This window comes from Sabethes cyaneus, chromosome 2, assembly GCF_943734655.1.
Source record: "Sabethes cyaneus chromosome 2, idSabCyanKW18_F2, whole genome shotgun sequence".
Classification (NCBI taxonomy): domain Eukaryota; kingdom Metazoa; phylum Arthropoda; class Insecta; order Diptera; family Culicidae; genus Sabethes; species Sabethes cyaneus.
The window spans coordinates 59,551,698-59,575,218 of record NC_071354.1 but is presented as its reverse complement, the minus strand read 5'-3'; the positions used below and the strand labels follow the sequence as shown (position 1 = coordinate 59,575,218).

The 23,521-nt window shown below is 39.7% G+C and overlaps 1 protein-coding gene across 1 annotated transcript in view; it reads right to left on the bottom strand.

The window, feature by feature from the left end:
- LOC128734475 (uncharacterized) overlaps positions 1–22,747 on the bottom strand; it is a 184,871-nt gene extending 162,124 nt beyond the window's left edge. Inside the window, exon 1 of the mRNA XM_053828693.1 lies at positions 22,170–22,747. The gene's annotated coding sequence lies outside the window, so the exon portion shown is untranslated. The remainder of the gene's footprint in view (positions 1–22,169) is intronic.
- Between the last annotated feature and the right edge of the window lie 774 nt (positions 22,748–23,521).

Below are 23,521 nucleotides of genomic sequence, written 5' to 3'. Positions count from 1 at the left end.
GGCTGTTCCCACTGACAATGTTTTCCCATTTTCAAACTTACTTTCTCATTCCGGGCGCAGGAAACCAGTTTCTCTGGCTATGCCTTCAGCGCAGGCTCTCCGCGAGGCTAACGATCGAACGGAGTGTGGTGGATGACACTGGATGCGTTTCGCCTGGCGCTGAATGTGCCCTGAGCCAGAATGTGCAATCATTTTTTTTTTTTGCTTTTCACAATGTGGCTCAGACACACATAGGCGGGTTGCACTTTATAGGTTACTGTGGCAGCACGAACGTGTTATTTTAATAAACCATGCGAGGATCAATTACTTGCGTAGCAGGATGCCGAAGAGGTGGCAACGCGGTGGAAAGTAATGCTTCTATGGATTTGTTGGTTTCGTTTCTTTCCGGTTTTTATTGGATTTTCTAGATGATCAATAAATCATTAAAAGTCATGAACGACTACGTGACGGCGGATCATGTGACGGATAGTTTTTGTATCCATAAGTACATGTGAAAAACTGGAGTATAACCAGAGTCCGAAGAATCAAACATGGTCTGTGGAATGTTGGGCTGCCCTTCATGATGTTTCGTACTTACTGCGTGCGTTGCTTGAAGTAGAACAACGGCAGTGTAAACCTACGATATGAACATTATTTTATCTGCAATAGCTGCTACAATTTTTCAGGAAAGCACTGGCAAGCTTAGCATGCTCAATTTGCAACGAAAATATGACGTGATGTCTGCCCCCTGATGTGAACCGTTCTTTTTAGTCTGTTGGGAGAGAATCTAACAGTTTCATATACACTCGGATTGTCTTGCGGTAAGTTTTCTTAACTAAAACATTAACATCTATATAAGAGGCTTGTCTGTAACCAAAACCAGGTCTCTGACCGGACGTTATAAGAGGTAACTAAAAACAGGCCTCTGACAGGACGTCATGCTTTCGTAGCAATGGGTTCATCTCAGTCATCTTAATGCACAGTGGTCCAAACAGCGAAATACGCGATCGTGTGATATTGCGCCGCAACGTGAAATATTTCGCATGTAGTGTCTTTAGGAACATTTCTTGGTATAACAAGCCCCTTCTTGTAAGAGAAATCTTTGGGTGATAAATTCCATTAACAGTGAGATACGAAATTTATTTTCTCGTATACTTGAAATACAGGTTTGGTTTTTTTTCTTGCTTCCGTACCACCGTAAGAGCACCATAATACGAATATTGATGGACAAGACACAAACACGTATCGCCCTTTCAAAATTTAATGATAAAAACAATATTAATAAAAATCATTTTTACATCCACGTCGACCGGCACTCAGGCATTCTTTGCCTATCATCAGGACTATGCCGATGTCCAACCAGTGTTATACATGTTTCTGTCTTGTCCATCAATATTCGTATACAGGTTTGGTACTTTCGGCAAAGTTGTAGTAAATATCAATACAAACAACTTTGTCAAAGACACTATACTTGTATTTCTTCATGGAAATTATCTGTGAAGTGTTATTCTTGGACAAACCCTTTAAAACAATTTTTAAACCCTGACATATTCTGGTCAACTTTTACGTGTTGAAAGTTGTTTATCTAACTAAAATCAACGTTTTTGTAGAACATTATTATACGTTATTTTCTGAAGTTTCGTAGATTTTATTTTGAGCTTTTTTGGTGAAAAATAGTACTTCTTTGAGCTTAAATATTTCCCAAGGTGGCAAATGGTGGCAGATCAAACAACTCCTACTTAAAAGTGCAACCAAAAACCTTTAAAAGCAAGTGTCAATTGTCTGTATCTGTTTGTATCCTCAAAAGTTCTATTTGTATCCTCAAAACAACTATTTTTGAAAATCCATCTCAGTCATGTTTACAGAACAATTAAAATGAACTTCGGATGCAATATACGCCATTTTGTTGACGTTGACAATCTCATTCTAACAAGTTAAGTAACAAGCAATGTTTTTGCCTATTTTCGAGTCGAAAATAAATGTAGACATAAAATTATTTGACGCAATTAATAAGAGAAAAGCTCCCAAATAATTAACTTATGCCTATTTTGTTCAATACCTTCGATTGGTGTCTTTTCAAAAGATTACACTCATAATGGGCTGGCACCGAATGCCCGAAACACGAACGGTGAATAACGAATGGCCGAAATCCAAATGACCGAATTTTAACAACAGTCACAAAAGGCCGAATCACGAAAGCCCGAATTTTCTCGGAATTACTAAATAAGGCCATTGCGAATTATTTGTAAAGTTTTTGTCACCCCTCCCCTTAGAAATTGGCTTGAAAAATCGGGGGGCAAAAAAATAATTTGTAGGATATGAGTTAATTTTTTTTTTATAAAATCAATTGTCCGCGGGCTCTACAGCCTGAAAAACTAGAAAAATGAGTGTGCGAGTTGAGTTAACGCTTATAGCTCGAAACAGAAATGGAAATTCGAACAATGGAATTTCCGAAAATAGGCCAAAAAAATTTATTTTTTATTTTTTTTCGTAGATTTTTGCATGGAGAATAATAACGTAGGTATAAAAAGCCAAGAATAGATTTGGTTTTCACGTTTAAACTTTAAATAAAATTGCCTAAAACCTATTTTTTTGCTCGATTAAAAAATTCACTTTTTTTTTTGTCTTTTGAGTCCTTCAATAATCGCTTAGAACCATATATTCTTGTAAAATGCAACCAACATAAGCTAAGTATGAAAAACTAATTTTTAAAGAATTTCTAAAGAAAATGCTTTATAGCTCTGCACTCGACAGAGATAGAAACGTCATTTCTTCAGCAAAGTTGTTTACCTTTACATCTACTACTATCTACTACTAACACAATCTATCTACTAACACAAAAGAACGGACGTGTTTCGAGCCTATAGCGAACGCGAAACACATAAAACGTATGCTTACCGTACTCTCATTTGAGTGGTTGGGGCAAGCGGAACCCATACAAGTTTATAGTACTCGACTTAAGCTTTAAGATGATGTGCTGATTCATATATCCGCTTGCCCCATTTTACCCCATGGGCTCGTGAAGCCATGGAAATTTAAAGATTGAATATGCGACAACTTAGCAAGTAAAGGCCCAAAAAATTCGTGGTCTTCTGCAAAAACGTGTATTTTGAGTGCTTCGATAACAGAACATTGTATTCTTGTAAAATGCAACTAAGAAAAGCTAAGTATGAAAAACCAATTTTTAAAGAAGTTTTAAAGAATGATTTTTTCAAACAATTTTTGGATTAGCAGTCGCCAATTTTACTCTGTGTTGTGTGTTTACGTGTTTTGAACTATTTATTATTATTTGAGCTATTAGTTTTTTACAATTTTTAGGGTTATTTTGAAAAAATGAACATCTCTATGGCGCCGATTTTGGAATGGAAAATTAACTGTCGTTACCAACTATGTTGAAGGGATTTGTCTTATATCGAGGTAAAAATTGTCTTATATCGAATTGTCTTACATCGAGGTTGTTTTATAACGAGGTAGTCTTATATCGAGGTATCCCTGTAGTATAGTTTAACACTCGATAAAGATGGAAATTATATTGCTTCAGCAAAGTTGCATGTTTTGCCTTTCTACTATATAAATATATAGTATAAAGGTATAGAAATCACTTGGAAAACCGGAAATGGAAAGAAGGTCCTGCGGGCCGAATGTTATATACCATTCGACTCAGTTTCGAAAACTGAGCATTTTCTGTGTGTGTGTGTATGTATGTGTGTGTGTGTGTATGTGTGTGTGTGTATGTGACGCTTTTAATCTCACTCACTTTTCTCGGAGATGGCTGGACCGATTTTAATGTTCTTAGTGTCAAATGAAAGGTCTAGGTGTCCCATTGGTTGCTATTGAATTTCATACTGATCGGACTTTTAGTTCAAAAGTTATGTATAAAAATATGAAAAATATGGGACTTCATTATCTCATAGGTCCCTTAACCGATTTGAACAAAATTGATTGCATATGAAAGAGGAGCCTTGCAAACCCTTAACTTCCAAATTTCATGACGATTGGGCTTGTAGTTCGAAAGTTACATAAAGAAATGTGAAAAAATAATATTTAAAACATATTTTTGTAACATATAAGCATTAATTCAATGAAAAACATCACACATTTTATTATTATTTGAAAATAACTGCTGAGATCTATCAAACGAAACCGAGTTATTTAAAATCGGACGGTTCATTCAAAAGTTATTTAAACTTTAACACTTAAGCACCGTATATTAAACCGTTAAAACGTGTGAAATCAAAACAAATGTTGATTGTATTTAATGCGTGTGATGTATGTGTGTATGTATGTATGTATGTATGTATGTATGTATGTATGTATGTATGTATGTATGTATGTATGTATGTATGTATGTATGTATGTATGTATGTATGTATGTATGTATGTGTGTATGTGATCCCAAGCAACAATGTGAGTTTGATTGTACTCTTATGGTGGTTTTCATGACCAATTGTGGTCTTGAATGCTATCATAAGAGTGTAATAAAACTCAAATTGTTACTTGGGATGACAATTTGCAATTTTTAAATTTGCATTGAAATTCAAGAAAAGTCTTCAAGAAATTGTCTGAAGTTTTTGAAGCCTCTTAGTGGAATACGAAATTTGAAATTAAAGAAAAGAAAAAACTTTTACCGACTAAATTCCACTATTTAATATTTATTCGCGACAGATACGTATACGCTTTGGAATAAGACACTCATGAAGCCTGCACGTCGTAGGCGAACTACGTCTCTGTTGCAAATAAATATTAAATAGTGGGATTCAATCGAAAAGCTTTTTCTTTTCTTTGATTTCAGTTCACTTGCTGTTACTCACAATTGTACACGAAAAGCAAACAGCGAAGAAAAGCAGTTAATTTAAGCATGTAGGTCTTTTTAATCAATAGATACTAGAGCTTAGAAATGTTACATGAAAAATAGTCCTGAAGTAAACGTTGCACGGTAGTAATTTTGTAAGATTTGTTTTCGTTAATGACATTTTAAAGGACAGATGTCTTATGTCATGTATTATGTTTCAACAAATAAATCAAAAATGACAAGCACTGGAAATCATATCGATCATATTTCCTATTCTCAAGCATGTTTAAGGCGCAGCTTGCACTATTTTTCGACCTCATCTTGTTTTCCTAACCCTCTAACATTGTAAAAACGATGCGATCAAGCTAATGACTATCTTTTCATGAAAGTACATTCAAAAGAAGCTTAAGTTTTGATTTTCATGCAAAAATAATTATCTGAAGGAGCGCCAGCTAAGAAAAAGTTCAATTTCTCTTTTTCATATCTAATGCTCTATTCAGTTATTTTTTCTAATTCAGATATATCGCAAAATTGAAGCCAAGCAAACTAATAGTAAAATTTTGAGATTAATCATTTTGTTGTCGATATCCTTTGTCTTCAAAAGCGAAGTATAATAATAATTTTTCTGAACTCTTGTTTTTCAAAGATGCTAACTTTTGAACGCATGGTATTAATTAATTATCAAAAAATCTGTTTTGAACACATATTTCATATTGTCAATTCAAAACAAGTTTCGTATATGGCTCTGAAGCCCAAAAGTTAAGGCCGACCGATTATAAAACTAAATAAGGTGTTACAAGTATTTACGCACCCAAGGAAAGAAAATTTAATTATTCTACGCAATACGTTGGTAATTTTACTGGCAAATAAGGATTTTGAGGAATACGGAACGGATATTTAAAAATATAGTCAAGTTAATTATACATAGACGTTCCTGAGAAATTAAATAATGATTATTGTGGCAGTAGAAAGGCTACGTCACGCCGCTAGGTGGATTAATTCGGGTTTTTACATTATTTACAACTTTGCTGAAGAAACTATGCTTATATTTCCTAATACAAAAAAGTTATTTTATTTATTTTCATTATAGTAAGCGATGACTAACTTTTAACAGTTTTAGATTAAGGGGGATATTTATACGAAATAAAGTGCTGAAGACCTTAAATGATAAAATGAAAATAAAAGACACTAGGAAAAAAGTTTTCGCTCTTTTAGACCACTGCGCAATGGTGGGACTGCTGGACTGCTCGATTGCTCAACTGGCCAACCAGACTGCTCGACTGGACTGGTAGACTGGACTGGTCGACTAGACTGCTCGATTTGTTTGCTCGACTGGACTGCTCAAGTGAACTACTCCATTGGACTGTTCGATTCGACTGGTCGACGTGACAGCTGTGCTTTACTGTTCGATTGGACTGCTTGACTGGACAGCTTGATTCACCTGCTCGACTCGACAGCTCTTCCCTACTGCTCGACTGAACTGGTCGATTGAACTGCTTGACTGGATTTTTCGGTTCAACTGCTCGACTTGACAGTTCGACTCAACTGCTCGACTGGATTGCTTGACTGGACAGCTTGATTCAAACGCTCAACTGCTGCTCGATTTCACTGTTCGACTTAACTGCTTGGCTTAACCACTCGACCCGACCACTTAACTCAACTGCTCAACTGAACTATTCGACTCAATTGCTCGACTGAACTGCTCGATTCGACTGCTTCACTGAATTACTCGGCTTACTACTCGACCCGACTGCTCGATTAGATTACTCGCTTCAACTGCTCGATTTGACAGTTTGACTCAACTACTCGACTAGATTACTTGACTATACTGCTTGAATAAACTGCTCGATTCGACTGCTCGACTCAACTGCTCGATTAGACTGCTCGACTCAACTGTTCAATTCTACTGCTCGACTCAACTGCTCGATTCAACTATTCGATTTGATTGGGCGACGGCGTTTTAGAGGTTGGGGAGGAAGCGACGGTTACGAACGAGGAACTCATTGAGATCGCTAAATCCCTAAAGGTGAGCAAGGCACCGGGATTACATTGAATCCCGAATTTGGCCATTAAGTTTTAGAGGCTCTCGAATTATTCGCGCCAGTAATAAGTAGATGCCTGGAAAATTACCACTTCTCGGACAGATGGAAGTGACGGAATCTGGTCCTATTGCCGAAGCCAGGAAAACCTCCGGGTGACCCCTTCTCATATAGGCCGATTTGTTTACTCGATATTGCCGGCAAGGTGCTGGAGAGGCTTATCCTTAACAGACTCGCACAGTACACTGGGGGTACAAACGGTCTGTCAAGGAATCAATTCGGCTTCCGAAAAGGCAAATCTACGGTGGATGCCATCCCGGTTGTCTGTCACTAAGTCAGCCGAGGAGGTAATCTAGTGCCAGAGGACAGGTATCCGCTATTGTGCAGTTATCACGCTCGACGTGAGAAATGCATTTAATAGCGCTAGTTAGGACTCCATATCCAACTCGCTTCGGAACAACCAAGTGCCGGTGTCGCTGTTCAGGCTTCTGGAAAATTATTTCCAGAATCGTGTGCTATGCTACAACACGGAGGAGGGTCAGAAGTGCATTCCAATTACCGCAGGGGTTCCGCATGGTTCCATACTGGGCCCGGTGTTGTGGAACGTCATGTATGACGAGGTGTTGAAGCAAAAGTTCTCGGTAGGGGTTGTGACTGTGACGACATCACCTTGGAAGTCTACGGTGAATCTATCAGAGAGGTTGAGTTGACGGCTACCCACTCTATAGGCATTGTTGAAGATTCGATGCGCTGCTGGAAACTAGAGCTAGCGCATCATAAAACGGAGGTTATCGTGGTGAACAACCGCAAGTAGGTGCAGCAAGCAAAGACCAACGTCGGGGACTGCACTATTTCGTCAACACGGTCGTTAAAACTCTTGGCAGTCATGGTCGACGACAAGCTCAAATTCGGGAGCCACGTCGACGATGCCTGCAAGAAGGCTTTCACAGCTATTTCGGCATTGTCTCGTATAATGTCTAATAGCACTGCGGTATATGGCAGCAAGCGAAGGCTATTAGCCAATGTGGTTCAGTCCATACTTAAGTATGGCGGGCCGGTGTGATCATCAGAACCAAAAGCTACCTAGGTAAGCTGGAAAGTATCTCATGTGCTTGAGAGTGGCGAGTGCGTATCGCATTGTTTCACATGACGCAATCTGCGTCTAAGCGGGTATGATGCCTATTCATCAGCGAGCCATCATTAGCGAGGACGTAGAGTGCTACAACCAACGTGGAATTAGAGGCATACGGAGTACCACGGGCTCGATGATCATATGGCAGCGGGCATGAAATAATTCCACAAAAGGCCGGTGGACATATCGACTTATCCCGGAAGTATCCGGGTGGGTCGACAGTACCTGCACTAGTTCGAGCATGCGTAGTTCCCCGCGTGTCCCGAATGCGTGGATGTAGAGGAAACTGCAGAACATGCTTTTTCATATGCCCTCGTTTTTTGGGCGCGATTAGCAACATGATGGCAGTGAGCGGACAGTACACTACTCCGGATAATTTAGTCCAAACGATGTGCTCTAGCTCGGACGTTTGGGGAGCGGTCAATGCGGCTGTTACCCAGATTGTACTTGAACTACAAAACCGCTGGAGAGCCGATCAACGGCAACTAAACAGCTTAACTACCATAGTCCAGTAGTTATCTAAGAGAGTGCGTTAAGCACAATAGCCGCTTCCTGAAGTAATACCGATAAGGTAGTGCCAGGGAGGATTGAGGCTGGTTTTAGTGGGTCGGGATCCTCACACCTCATTAGGGGGTAGCGATAGCCAACCCCACACTACCTGAGTTGTCTTCGCAGGTGTCTGATAACACCGTATCTTCTTGGGTGCTCGCAGATTTCCCTGCTTATAAAAAAAAACTTGCTTTTGCAGCAAAACTGTTTAACATGGGCTGGAAGCTTGGCTACTTACTTTCAATGTGTAAGTTAGCTAACACAATGACAGTAATGGTGCTCTTGGATATCGAAACGGTATTCGACCGTGTGTGGCACAACGGTCTGGTGTTCAAGCTGCATCGATACAATTTTGCGATGTATTTTATCAAGATCATCAGAGGCTATCTGTCTGCAGGGTATTCGAGGTATCTCTGGATAGTGTCTGTTCGCAAACATTTAACATCCCTGCAGGTGTTCCTCAAGGAAGTTTCCTGGAACCCATTTTGTATAATATATAGACATCTGACATCTCTCCCCTTCAAGAGGGGGCATATTGTCTCAGTTGACGAACGATACAGTAATCTTGTATGCGAGTCGCCTCATACGTGCCTTCACTTACAAGCTTCAGAGATGCTCTTGCAGACTATTTTACAAACTATTTTTTTATGATCATTTGCTAAAATTGTTTTACGGACTATTTTTTTATGATCATTTGCTAAAATTGTTTGTTCTATGATGCGTGATCCAATAGTGATGAATTTTTAATGTCCATGAAAAGACAAAACCCATAAATTTGAGATTAAAAAAGTTGAGGAAAATTTACCAAATTATAAGTGAATTAAATCACAAGTCACTGGAAAATTCCAATAGTAAAGCAAAACCTAGATGCTATATTCCGTTTTCGAAACTTGACCTGTTTTTGTTCAACAGACTAAGCAGCCAGCTCCTAGAGTACAGGACAATTGAAGGACTAATGCCACGATCCTATTGACACTAACAGCCTCTCCCAGCCTAGATTCGAACATACAACCAAACGAAATCACCCAAACTAACTGGGAGATATTTTGGCAATTACAATACGTTATTTAAAGCTTGCTTGGAGTTTGAGGCAGGGTTGGTGATCCGCGAGAAAACTGCGAGTGGCATTCAACTTTTTCTCGGTATATGAAACGACATCGTCTATCAGTGTATTGCTATATTCATCGTACGATGCTGCTCCGTGTGAGAGCACAATCGGCAATCCTGTGAGTTAGTTCTCTCTGTATTGCATCCTGAACGTATACGCGCCATGGGGAATGCGATTCACTCTCTCGTGATTCGCTCTGTGTGTAAATATCACGGAAAAGGATCGCCAGGCGATAATTTTCGCAGATGAGAAAGGATTGCGATCATTGGATGATTATCGTTCTCTTTTCGATTGGTAAAAAATGTAACATTTTTCGGTTATGGATATTTTTGTTGCGATTGTGTTGGCGAATGGAGGATATGGTGATGTCTGATATTGTTTTAATATAAATACAAGGCAGCAACTTGCTGTTTAGTAAAATGTTTGCAAAAAATATTATGGCTGAATTAAAGAAATGTTCAGCAAGTTTTGCAATTTAAGAACGAGGTAGCGCGTGGAAAGCAAAGATTTGAATGGCACTGCACGTTTATAAAACCGTTTTGCGTACTCAGTTGTGTTGATACACTGTTATTCTGGTTATCCATATCACCACCTCTGTGAATTTAGGTCCATTATACAGTGGGATTTCATTTGGCATTTTAGTAACAAAATAATCCGTTTTTGGCAACATAAAATATTTCACTTCAAAAAATATGCTTAAATAACAGTCAGTTTCCGCATACAAGCCTTAAATGACGAAACAATGAATGTTACGAACAGTATTATTTTTATTGCCGTACGACTACGTCTTACCGCAGGTTGCCAAAAACTTACTTGCACCGGACGGATAACTCTTGGCGGACTTGCAATCGTTGATTAATAATATTTAGTCAATTTCTAACGCATCTACAGTCAATATTTTCATATCCAAAAAGGGTCTCGATTTGGCACGGTTTCGATTTTGGCAACATAGGGGACCTGCATTTGTTGCCAAATTCGATTAGAAAAACGCGTGAATTCGCATAAAAACCACGTAAACCTTGTAATTTTCAAACCTAGGTACGTATAAAAAAGACGTTTTGAGCACATCCACGTAAATTCCGAAAATCACGTAAACCGCGTAAATTCCGAAATTAGTTTAAAAAACCGGATTTAATCCACCTGCTGGTGAAAGGAACCTTTGCTATACCATCTTACATGTTATTTGATACAGAACTCGAAACATCTTGGGAACATAATTCAACTGTTAGTTGACGCTTTACAATTTATTCCATATAACTTGGACTGACATTTAAATATAAAGAATGACAAAACCATTTATTTGGTAGTAAAATCATTAAAATCGATTTGGTTGTCCAAAAGTTATTTGAAAATAAGTTTGGCAAAACAATGATTTTTGGGAGAGGGCCTTAGAAAAAGCCAACCTAAACGCCAAACGAAAAAAATACAAATCTAAAATTGTTTTAAAAACGAAAAAGTTTACTAAATTTGAACATAATCAAAGCACTTTTGAACTTTGATAGATCCTTTTTACAATAAATTGCTGAGTAAGTAAGTTGTATTTAGTTACGTCCTTTTAAAGTTTTAAAGGGCAGATTGCTCATATAAAGTAAATAAAAATCATCAATTACACTTCCGCAATGAACATAAATCGCAGCCTGTATTGTATGTAATTGTTTTGCAAAATACAGTTGGATTTCGAATTTGGCAACAAATGCGTGTCGCCTATGTTGCCAAAATCGAGACCCTTTTTTAAGATGAAAAAATTTAATGGAAGTGCGTTAGAAATTGATTAAAGGTTATTAATCAACGATTGCAACCTTTTTATGTTTATAAAATCCGCCAAGAGCTATCCGTGTGGTGCATGTCAGTTTTTGGCGACCTGCGGTTAAACGTAGTCCTACGGCAATAAAAATATTATTGTTCGAAATCGCAAACTTTTTGCCATGGACACACTTAGGGCAATAATTTTTCGTCATTTAAAGTTTGTATGCGGAAATTGATTGATATTGAAGCATATTTTTGGAAGTAAAATATTTTATGCTGCCAAAAATGGATACTTTTGTTGCCAAAATCGAGGCATGCAAAAATCGAACCATGCCAAATTCGAAATCCCACTGTATGCCCATTGGCAAGAAATTTTGCGCCGGGTTAAGTTGCCGTCGAGGGAATGACTACTTTACGACCTGAACCGAATCACATGATCCGTGATCTCAAATCACAGTAGAAATATTCAAAATTCAATTGTCATCTCTTCTTCTTTTGAATCCGCCAACGCGGTTCGATACAAATCCACCTGCAAAGGCAAATCACACGTTAAGATAGCAATTTCAAACCTAGTAAAATATTTTAAAATGAAGTCTATTATGTTAAAGACGTAGTCCTACGTCAAAATTATCAAGCTCATTTTTATGTAATAACGGTCATCTTAGTGTTTACACAGCTGTGCTAGTGGTATTGGCCTTGCCAGCGTTGAAAGAGATTTCGTAAGCTGCTCGCACTTACAGGAAATCTCGTGCCGAACTGTCAACGCGTGAGTGTTGACAAAAGCAAAAATACTTCCGTTTCTTTTTTTCTCACGCAAAACCCTAAACAATATCAGCAACGCTGGCAAGGCCAATACGGCTTCTATTTGCCAATTTCATTTCAAAATTATGCGTAGGTACCCGCCGCTCGTGGATTGTTTCCTGTGTTTGCTGCTTGCGATAAAATTTTATTCCGATCGCTGTACTGCATTATCGCCAAGTGATTCGATCGGAAGTTCAAGACTCATCACTCACTCGTATCGGGAAACGATAATTATCGCCGATCAGTTCACTCGGAGAGAATCAAATATGACACACGCAAGCAGCGATACACACACAAAGCTTTATCGGCGATAGAGGTTCACGTGTTGTTTTTTCGCCTCATTCTTTTGCGTCTTTGGTTCTCTTTTCGCAAGAAGATACAAGCGTGCCGTGATCTGCATGTATTGAATCGGCAAATGAATGGGGAGTGAGTGAGTTTTGATCCGATTCGAACCAACCTTGGTTTGAGGCACCATTATTATTATACAGTGCTTTCTAGATCAAGACCGCGGTAGCTACAACAAGTTAACACGGTTTAATCCACTTTATGAGCTTTGCATAATAGCCCTCCTTTAATTGTCAACAGTTTTCGTTTGTTCGTTCGTTTATATAGTTCATCTCTAATGGCAAACCAAAGCGCTTTCATCAGCCAATAACATCGTTTTGGTTGGCAGCTAACATAATCTGTCAACAAAAAAAACTTAACCAGCACGAAAGTGTCGAGTTTCTCATTATGCATCTCGACTGCCGCCGCTACCGCTGAATCGCGGTGGTCAACATCAACATATCTACCTACCTACATATTCATACAGCAGAAGAGTTCCACATTTCAGTTCGATTGCCGGAGAGTGTCGGTCAAGCACGCGGGCGGTGACGACGGCCGGCAGGCGACGAACCTTTCTCTTTTGATATGATGTTTTACCTTAGCGGCGCGCGGTGTCGAACAGCCGTCAAGCCATCATTAGACGGACAAAACGCTCGACGGTGACGGAAACTAGGTTTCTGCAAACCCGTTGTCCAGTAATCGCAACTGATGAAGACACGTTTTGCTTAGCTAACAGATCATGCTAATTAGTTCAGCAGAGAATGTACGTACATACAACAGATGTTGCCCGGAGGCAAGTGCGCGATTTCGATTACGGCCATGAATGCCGTCTGCTAATCGGTACTTACGGTAATGTCCGACTATCTCGGTTAATAAGATGTTTCGGTATCGGAGACCGAAGGGTAAAGAAAATCTGCCCCCTGTTAGTGGAACAAGGCAATGGTGTTTGGATAACTTCTGACATTATTTTTCAATTTTTTATATTAATAGTGATTTCAATTTTATCACTCCTTTTGTAGTAACAATTATTGTTCAGTTGGAGTCAAAGAAAATCAATATAAATGTAAAGTAATTCGATCGTTTCGAAAGATTACGACTTTCAGTTTTGATAATTAAATCTTAGACAATATCATCGACCATCGTTAATGAAAAATTACCCGCATCGCCAATAAACTGATTATAGCTAAGCTGCATAGTACTTGGCTACTGCCAATAATAACCTTTCACGTCCAGGAAATGCATACCGATATTTTGATACCTCAGATCATAAAACGTGAACAAAAAATTACTTTACGGATAGTTTAGGAACCCATTATTAATGGTAACAAGCGGCAAGCCGCAAGTCGTAAAGGCTACCCATCTGAGGCTACCTTTCTGAAGGAAAGTCGCAATGATTAAATCCACTGCTGGGCTCCCTCCGTGGATACGTTGGCACACACAAACGTTTCGTACTTCCACACAGGGAAGCGAAACTCAAATGGTAGGCTTCATCCCATTAAACAGCGAGATGAGATGTATAGCCTTGGTTCAGATAGGTCAGGTGAAGAATAAGCCACTTTCTAATGGTTTCGTATACAAATGATTGTGGCCCCGGAGGGTGTGCTGAAATCGAAAGGAACGCGACCGCTGTATTACACAGACGAACAACCTCTTAAAGATAAAACTGCTGCCAATAAATCATTTTGGATCGCGAGTTAACCGAGGAGATATGCAAACTTGAACTCTTCGAAAGATTTATTTTGAAACTGATTGTTTTAGGAGAAGCAAAACGTTTATTTTTTGTTGAATTATTCTCTATTTGTTCAAAATTCACATTCAAACGGAAAATAATGATTTATCCAATCAACGTAATTTTGTTGGGATATCGTTTCCCCGTGCAGCGCATGCACTGCCATGCACTGTGGGAATCTTCGAAGCATTTTCAGTAGCGGCAGATGATTATCTCCCGACACTTTCCCCCTCGATGGTGGTCAGCAATTTACACTTTGTTGTTTCGTTTTCGTGCCCACTTTTAATGGTGGGCTACACTTTTGGCAGCGACTTGACCTTTCGAAGTCATCCGAGTCGTTTGCGCCGCGCAAGCTTCAAATAATCGCCACTTGTTTATTTGAAGCACCTTTCTTCGTCTTCGACGTCGGTGCGACTTTTCATCGAAAAAAATATCGACTAAGAGGAAATGGAATTATTCAAAATTAGCGTCGTATTTTGTGGCTCGAAAACTAACTAAGTTGCTATTCAAACAGCTGAACGAACGTAAATCGGAGATCTCTGGCATTTTGCTATCGACATTATGTTGCTATTTGATTTTCACAAACTGTAGCCTTTAATTGGCGCTGACTGATTGCAGAAAACAATAACACCTTTAGTATTTGCACTTTTAACGATATGTTTCGCAGACTAATAGAAAGATTGTTTCTGTTCAAATCTACTTCTCTGATGGAAAACATGGTTTTATTATAGCTTTTCAACTTGCTTCTCGTACTTCACCCGTTATAAAGTTGATATCTGATTAATTGTAAATGCTCACGTGATTTGCTTGTTTGCTGATTTTGTTAGGATTTTGGTGTCTAATTCTTCGTAGGTTTATGATCGTTTTAATTACATTCAAACAAAACTAATTTGCTGAGTTACCATCGGAATAAAAACATGATCGATGCAATAAGAAAATAATATGAAAATGAATTTGGAGAAACTTACGATTAGATTTTTTAAAATAATTTGATGCAACACAACAACAGTAACTCTCTGAACAGCAATGTTTTCCATTTGCAATAACTATGAATTTCCATTTTATTGAATTCAGCCTCCCAATCGCTACAACTCTGATAAATAAATCATATTCATGAAACAGAAGTAATCGGAATTTTTCTAAATGTTAACTAGCAGAAATTTAGTTAGAATTTTTAATATTTTAACCACTAGCCGACGCTAATTTATAAGCATGGTTGTTATCTATGTATATAAAAATGAACGTGAGTATATTTGGTCGGTGTTAAATCAGACCGGACCAAGTCGCAAAATTTAAAAAAATGAGTTAATGATACTAAAAGATCAAGAATTTTCTAAGCTACATTTTACTCTAACCAGACTACATAAATGTTGCAAACAGGCAGAGTTATGAGATGATTTCGAACGATTGATATCTACAAACCTTTGAACGGGCTTTTTCGAAATCAGAGTTTTGTCACTGGGTTCGGTCTGACTTAACACCGACCATTTGTATGTTTGTATGTATGTTCCACCAAAACTCCAGAACGCCTTGACCGTTCTCTACCAAACTAGGCACACATGTTCGTTGATATGATTTAAATGAAGAAAAAGGGTTTTGTTTCTTACATTATGAAAATTTATGTAAAACTAAAGGTGTACAAGTGGCTGAGGGACAAAGGGGCCCGAGTAATATCGTGCTTCTAATCTAGTAGAGCTAGTAATTTACATAATTTATGATAACCGTTGTTAGCACTACTACTTTACATTACCAGCCGAGAGCCGGGGTGGCTTTTTTATATCAAGAATTCCTCTCCATTTTACTCGGTCCTGGGCTACTCGTCGCCAATTTGTTGCGCATCTCGACACACACAAGTCGGCTTAAATCTGGTCGACCCATCTAGCACGTTGGGCCCCTCTATTGCTGGTGCCGGTGGGGTTCTTGAACGGATTTCACTGCACAGTCGTCCGGCTCCCTTGCGAGGTGGGCGGCCCATCATAGTCTCCCAACTTTCGCCAGGTGTACGATGGCAATCCATGGTGCCTCCAAGCAGTGCCTGTAGCTCGTGATTCATACGCCTCCGCCACTCTCTGCTTTCCTTTTGTACTCCACCAAAAATAGTCCGCATCACCTTTCGTTCAAAAAGGCAAGAGCACGTATATCTTCCGTAAGCAAAGTTACTGTCTCAAGTCCGTAGAGGACTACTGGTTTGATTAGCGTTTTGTGCATCGCCAGCTTTGTATGGCGGCGTATACTCCTTGATCGACGCGTCTTGCTGAGTGAAAAGTAGGCTCGATTTCCAGCTTGAATGCGTCGATGGAGCTTACTCGTACTATTGTCGGCGGTGACCAGAGATCCCAAATATACGAAATCATCAACCACTTCCAGATCATCGCCGTCAATAGTCACTGTCCGTGGGAGGCAAACATTGCTTTCTTTGGAACCTCTTCCTATCATATATTTGGTCTTCGACGCATTGATTTGTAGCCCTATCCTCTGTTTTTAGTCTGGCGTAGATTGCTTTCGTCGTCCCAAGGTTTCTAGTAATGATGTGGAGGTGCAAACGATCTAGGCTAGGAGTTGGCTTTTCTTGCTGAAGATCGTTCTTCTCGTTTCGATGCCCGCTCGCCGAATCACACCTTCAATAGTGATATTGAATAACATACAGAACAGTCCATCCCCTTGCCGCAACCCTCTACGCGATTCGAAAGAACTGGAGACCGTTGTTAGCAAAGTTGGTAATAAAACAGTCTCTTGGTAATATAGCCTGTTATAATATTGTTAGTTCCTCTTGATCGGGCTTAGAATAAAATTAAAAATTACGTTTTCATGTGGAAGCTCTTTCTCTACTCCCCAACAACTCCATGAAGTTCGTAGCAAAAAATCAGAAGTTGTGGTACCATGGTTGATGAACGGTTGGATAACAGACCCCGCAGTGGTCCTTAGCCTCTTATCCAATAACTCTTACTCCGATGCCGGAGGAGTGGTTGGATGACCTCATTTGCCCAATTTTCAAAAAGGGACGTCGACTGGAGTGTTTCGAGGAATTACATTGCTCAAATCTGCCTACAAGTTACTTTCCCGTATCCTGTTCTGCAGACTGAGACCGTTTGCGGAGTCCTTCGTCGGCGAGTACCAAGCTGGTTTTGGTGAGGGTCGCTCCTCGACGGATCAGATGTTACCCATGCGTCAGTTGCTAGACAAGTTCCGGGAGTACAACTGGCAGACACACCATCTGTTTGTGGACTTTAAAGCGGCGTACGATTCAGTCAAACGAAATGAGCTGTGGCAGATAATGCTAGAACATGGTTTTCCGACGAAACTAGTTACGCTGATTCGTGCGACGCTGGACGGATCCAAATTCATGCGTTAGAATAGTGGGTAAGACCTCAGCTGCTTTCGTGACGTTGGATGAACTGAAGCAAGGGGATGCACTATCTAACCTGCTATTCAACATTGCCTTGATAGGTGCATTACGAAAGGCAAACATGGAAAGGAATGGAACTATCATCACGAAATCTCACATGCTTGGTTTTGCGGGTGACGTCGATATAGTCGGAATCAACCGTAGAGCAGTGGAAGAGGCCTTCAGGCCTTTTAAAATGGAAACGGCGAGATTGGGACTTACCATTAACACCGCCAAAACGAAGTACATGGTTGCGTGGGAGCCCAAGTGGTGTTGGTGCCAAGGTGGAATTAGATGGGGAACGATATGAATTAGTGGAGGAATTTATATACCTTGGTACACTCGTGACATGTGACAACGATGTAAGCCGCGAATCGGGCTCTCTATGGATTACGTAGCCAGCTGAAGTCCCGTAGTTTGCATTTCGCACAAAACTGGCGCGCTACAGACAACTAATCCTCCCGGCGGCCCTTTACGGACACGAATTATGGACGCTATAGGAAGCTGCTCGACGAGTGCTTGGGGTTTTTGAGGGTAAAATTCTGCGATTTATACTTGGTGGCAAAATGGAAAATAAAGTGTGGCGCAGACGCATGAATCACGAGCTGTACCAATACCAAGTATACAAATATGCTGATATAGTGAAGGTAGTGCAATGTGGCAAGCTGCGGTGGGCTGGACCCGTGGCCAGAATGCCCAACGAAAGAGTGGCCAAAACTATCAGCAGACAACCAGAAAGAGGCCGTAGACTCCGTGGTAGACCCCGCACCCGGTGGGTGTGTGCTGTCGAAGACGATGCTCGTTCAGCTAGTGTTCATGGGGATTGGAGAACGGCAGCCCAGGACCGACGGTACTGGAGAACTAAAGTTAGCAAACGAGAAATAGGTAAAGTAGCAAACGAGAAATAGCTTTGTCGGTCTTGAGCATCTGTTCCCATGTCAGCAGCGGCTATTGATGGCTTAACGATTGTTCAACCAAGTGAGCGATTGATCCTTCAGGATAGGAGCCGCTTACAACGACTTCTGATTCGAAGCGAGTGGCTGAATTAAGAAACGTGGTGGATCGGCACTAGCTGGGAGCCCCGTCATGAAACTCGGTAGCGTGACCCAAGTAAGGCAACCTAATCCAAATTACTACGAAAACGAAACGGTAACGAAATTAGACTCGTTACATTCAGCATGGACAAAGGTGCCGAAATAAGGGCACTAAATAGATGCTTAGTAGCCCTGGACCGAGTTTGTTGGCGGAACATAATTAGGGAGGTCAAATCCTGACAGACATCTCCCCAGGATAAGTTAGTAAATAAGTATGTAAGTAAATATATTTTCAGATTGCCTGACAAAGTTGGAAAGCTTCCTTTTTCGGTATAATAGCTTACCGAAAAAGGAAGCTTTCCAACTTTTTCAGTTCATAGGTGAAGTGTATGGTATTGTGCATCCTGTTTATGGTCGCTAGAATTATTTATAGTTTCTCATTTTTGGTTATGCTGAAGATGGTAACGCCACCATCTTTTTGGAAGTAGCTGTATTTCCAAAATTCCCCAGAAGTTACCCCTGAATGTGAATTAACCCATACTTAATCGCGTCAGCTGCAACTATTTTCCCACTTTTATCCGTGAAAGAATCGATAAGCCTCTTGGAAGACTGACTATTGAAACAACGTTGAAGCCAACGCATGGAGAAAAAAAGTGGGAGGTTACTTAAAGCTGACACGTTTGTGTATAGAGGAGAACTACTTCACGTTCAGAAACAGTTATTGCAAACAGTTGAAAGGTGCACCGATGGGCAATCCATTATCACCGTTCCTGTGTCCACTACTATCCATGGCTAACCTTGAAAGCAAACTGGAACAAAGCCAGGTACTCCCAAAAGGATGGTGGCGATACGTCGACGACGTTTTCAGCATAATCAAAAAAGGAGAACTGGAAACCATTCTGGCAGCCATGAATGGCACACACAGGGACGTACAATTCACATACGAAATGGAAAAAGACGGAAACTTCCTTTCTTGGATATCGTAGTAATCAGACAAATGGAAAGTACAGAAACAGAAATTGAAATTTACAAGAAACCTACGAACACTAAACGAGTTACACCTAGCTCATCGAACCACTCCCACCAGCACAGAATGGCAGCTTTCCATCACATGATACATAGGATGGAAAAATTACCGTTAACGTTAAGTGAGCTAGGGAAACAAAAAGAATTAATATACATTTTGGAAATCGCAAAACAGAACGGATACAAGGAAAGGACTATCCAGAACATTATTTCCAAGAAAAATAGAGATGCATACAAAAACTCACTCACAACACTAACACCAACTTAACAACTTAAGAGAGCGGCAGTAGAATACGATGAAAATATAACACGCCCTCTCCGTCGAAAAATGAAGAAATTTAGAATCGACCTAGTCTACACCAACCGAAACGACCAGCTCAAAAGCAAGTTGAGATCAACTAAAGACCCGATTGAAGAACACAGAAAATCCGGGATTTATGAAATCATTTGTCCACATTGCGAAAAGGTTTACATCGGCCAGACTAGAAGGAATCTGAAAACCCGTACTAAAGAACACTTGGCAGAGGTAACAAAAGCATCAAGAGATGCCGAGAAGGATCTGACACATCATTTTAGATCAAAAGTGGCTGAGCAAATCTTCAACGACAATCATCCGCTGACCATTGACAACGCAAAAGTAATAAGCAATTGCGCTGCGTGGAAGATGGATGTAATGGAGAGTTTACGGATTTACAAGAGATGCTCCTCCACTTTACTAAACAAAGACCCTGGGGTAACTCTTGGTTTTTCAAATATCTGCCAAAACGCAGACACACACTGACACGTTCAGACGAAACAACTTCTAGTTAAACACTTCGCTCTCTCTACTTTCTCAGTTCTCGGATTTACGTTATTCACATAATTCTACTAGGTTTTTTTCAGGTTTTCCTTAATTTTTCTTAGATTTCAGTCTCTTGATTAAGACATTAGCAAAAACACACTACCTAAACTATTTACAATAAAATTAATTTATCTACACCAACTTTGGATACCTACTTATGCGTAGTCTTAAGCATCACATTGCATCTTTTTACCTACACTAATTTTGTACACCCACACACTTAGATTACTTAATCTTAGGCTCCTATAAAAACTGTAAAATTGCTTTGGCTTATGTAGTTCGAAAACAGACACTGATGAAGCCTGCAAGTCGTAGGTAAAAAACGTATCTGTCGCGAAGAAATATCCATAGTAGAATTTAATTGGAAAGTTTTCTTTTTATTTAATTTCAGGAAATTAATAGTTTTTAGAATCAAACTAGTTGGTTATACATTTCAAATTTTCCCTGAATTATTCAGGGACGCATACCCTCGACTTTCGTCAATTGCTTTTGGTCATTCGACCTTTGTCTTTGTTTTCCGTTTCATCGTTTGGTTTTTTAATATTTTGCCTTTAATTTTTCGTCTGCTTTTTGTTATGTGTACATCGCCGGCTTTTGCTATCGACTTTATGTCATTTTTTGTTTTTTTTTTTTTAATTTTGTTAATTTTGTCACTTTAACAGCTTGGGTCAATCGCGACCTCTGCAACTTTGAGATTTGAACACAAGTCCTCGGCATGAGAGATATGAATGCTACCCATCTAACCGGGATTGACCCCCAGTTGTTTTATTGTCTTTTTAACGTGTGTTAGTTGTTTTCCGCTTTTTTTACATCTGGCTTTCTAGCATCTTTGCATCATTTTTTGTCTCTTTCCAGCAATTTTTTGCAACTTTTTATCGCCTTTTGTAACGTTTTTGGTTTGATGGTGTCGTCGTTTGTAATCTTTTTTGACATTTCTTGTCTTATCGGTTTTGCTGTTTTTGTATTGTTTTTTTCATTGCGTTTTTTGCAGCCATTTATAGTTTCCGTCGTTTTGTATCGTTTTTTTCTTGGCATTAAATGCCAAATAACAAATTTTGTTATCGCGTTTTTCGAAGTTTGGTGTATTTTCGCCGTATCTTTTGCCGTCTTTCGTCGTTTCGCATACTTGACTCCATTTCTCCGTCATTATTTCGTCCTCTTTTCTCAGTCTAGTTCCTGTTTGTCGTCTTATGTTGTTTATTTACTTTCTTTTCGTCGTTTTTGTTGACTTTCCAAGGTCTTTTTGCCATCTTTCCATTATATTTTCGTCGTTTTTGACGTCTTTTTTAGCATTTTTGGTCGAATGGAGCGGGGAGGTAAAAAACAAAGATATCTTTTTAAACAAGCAAAGAAAATTAAACTTTTTAAGCATTTTTACTTACAGTTGGATCGTTTAAACCAAAGCTTCTACGTGGGCTCAATAATATATGGCATTTCATGAATAGGATTTGGAGGAAAACATTTTTATTGACGATGATCTCAATAAGTTTTGAATTGGAAGCAATAACGTCAATACAACAATTGCATAGGCACGTATAAAATGAAGTGTCAAAATTAGTCCAGCTAATTGTCAAATGCAGTCTAGTTAATTGTCTGCCAACATAACTGCCAATTAGCTGTTCGAGTTATTAGATCTACTTGTATAACCAGTAGTATTCAATACGTCTAAATCACAATGAATTACCTTGGTAGCCTCCGAGCACGGACGGTCAAAATCGATGCGATTATTATGTCACTGCTTTATTTTTTATGTGCGCTCGCAAGTTTCAGTCTATTGTACCAGAAATTCCACCAAACGAGTATTACGCTAAGCAGAGATATTTGCACAGTACGGTTAACGGCAAAGCTAAACTAAACCGAGGGCTCCCGTATGCCAAGTATGTTTACCGTAAGCCCGTACTTATGCCAGCACAATTGTTGCCAGCTCGTGCACTAATCCGTCAATATTGATTTTCCGAATGCACCGCTTCCTCAATTGCGGCAAGCGCGATGCATTCAACATCGAACAAGCGCTAAACCTAAACGGGCCACTGGTTTGCTAAGCTTGAGCATCACTTTGTTCAATCCGATTCATCAGCGAAGCTGGCAGAACACATTGATTAATCCACGAATTATAGCCACACCCTTTCACTTTTCATTGAACTCCACACAACAGGTAGTTTTCGTGTTATAAAAAGCTGGTCACTGGTTAGGTCCAGAGAGTTTTTGTTTTCGCACACTTAACATACATACATTAGCTTCACCAATTAGAAGCCGGTTGCGGATCTTCAACACTCCCCACTGTTCAGCGAAATGAAATTTTACTGCCAAGGCCGCTTACTCTTCGTCACTTCATACAAAACATTTACCTACAGAATGTAAGTTTCGATTTCACTGATTTGCATATGAAGAAGAGCACCGAAAATTATGTTAATTTTTACAACTTCCTGACACACCACTCATTCTTCCGCTACTTGTCGAGCTAGCTGTTTTAAATTTTTGCTTTATGTTTACTCTCATATACCACCACGTTTTGATAACTCACTTTTCCACAGAGTACGAGTTACATGCGCATAAACAAGCACTGATCCAGATTGAAAATTGTAATTAAACGATCCGCTTGACGTCCGCGCGCGCCTCTACATACTGCCGTCCAACAAGTGCAACGGCTTTCCAAAAAGCAACAATCTGTTGCTCATATACGGAGGAACCGCTATTTACTTCCCTCGGCAAGGATGGTAATCGCAATGCAACTGAAGTATCCCTTTGCGGTGGAACTCTCCTCTGATAAAAGGTAAGCACGTTCGTTCGCCACGAAGGTCCAGCAACGACTACCGCGCGCGGTGATAGTACTAACTGCAGCCAAGATCAGCCAACCATGTGCGCCCTCGTCAAGCCAATCAAGGCATGCAGCAGAGTGAAATGCCGGTATAAACGAGAGACGCAAACCTACCTGCGTAGATGCGAAAGAGCCAGCGGAAATCTGTTGATGGTACCATACCAAGTCGTCCAGTCGTGTTTTGTTTTGATCCGCACAGCTCACGGAGGATGATGGTC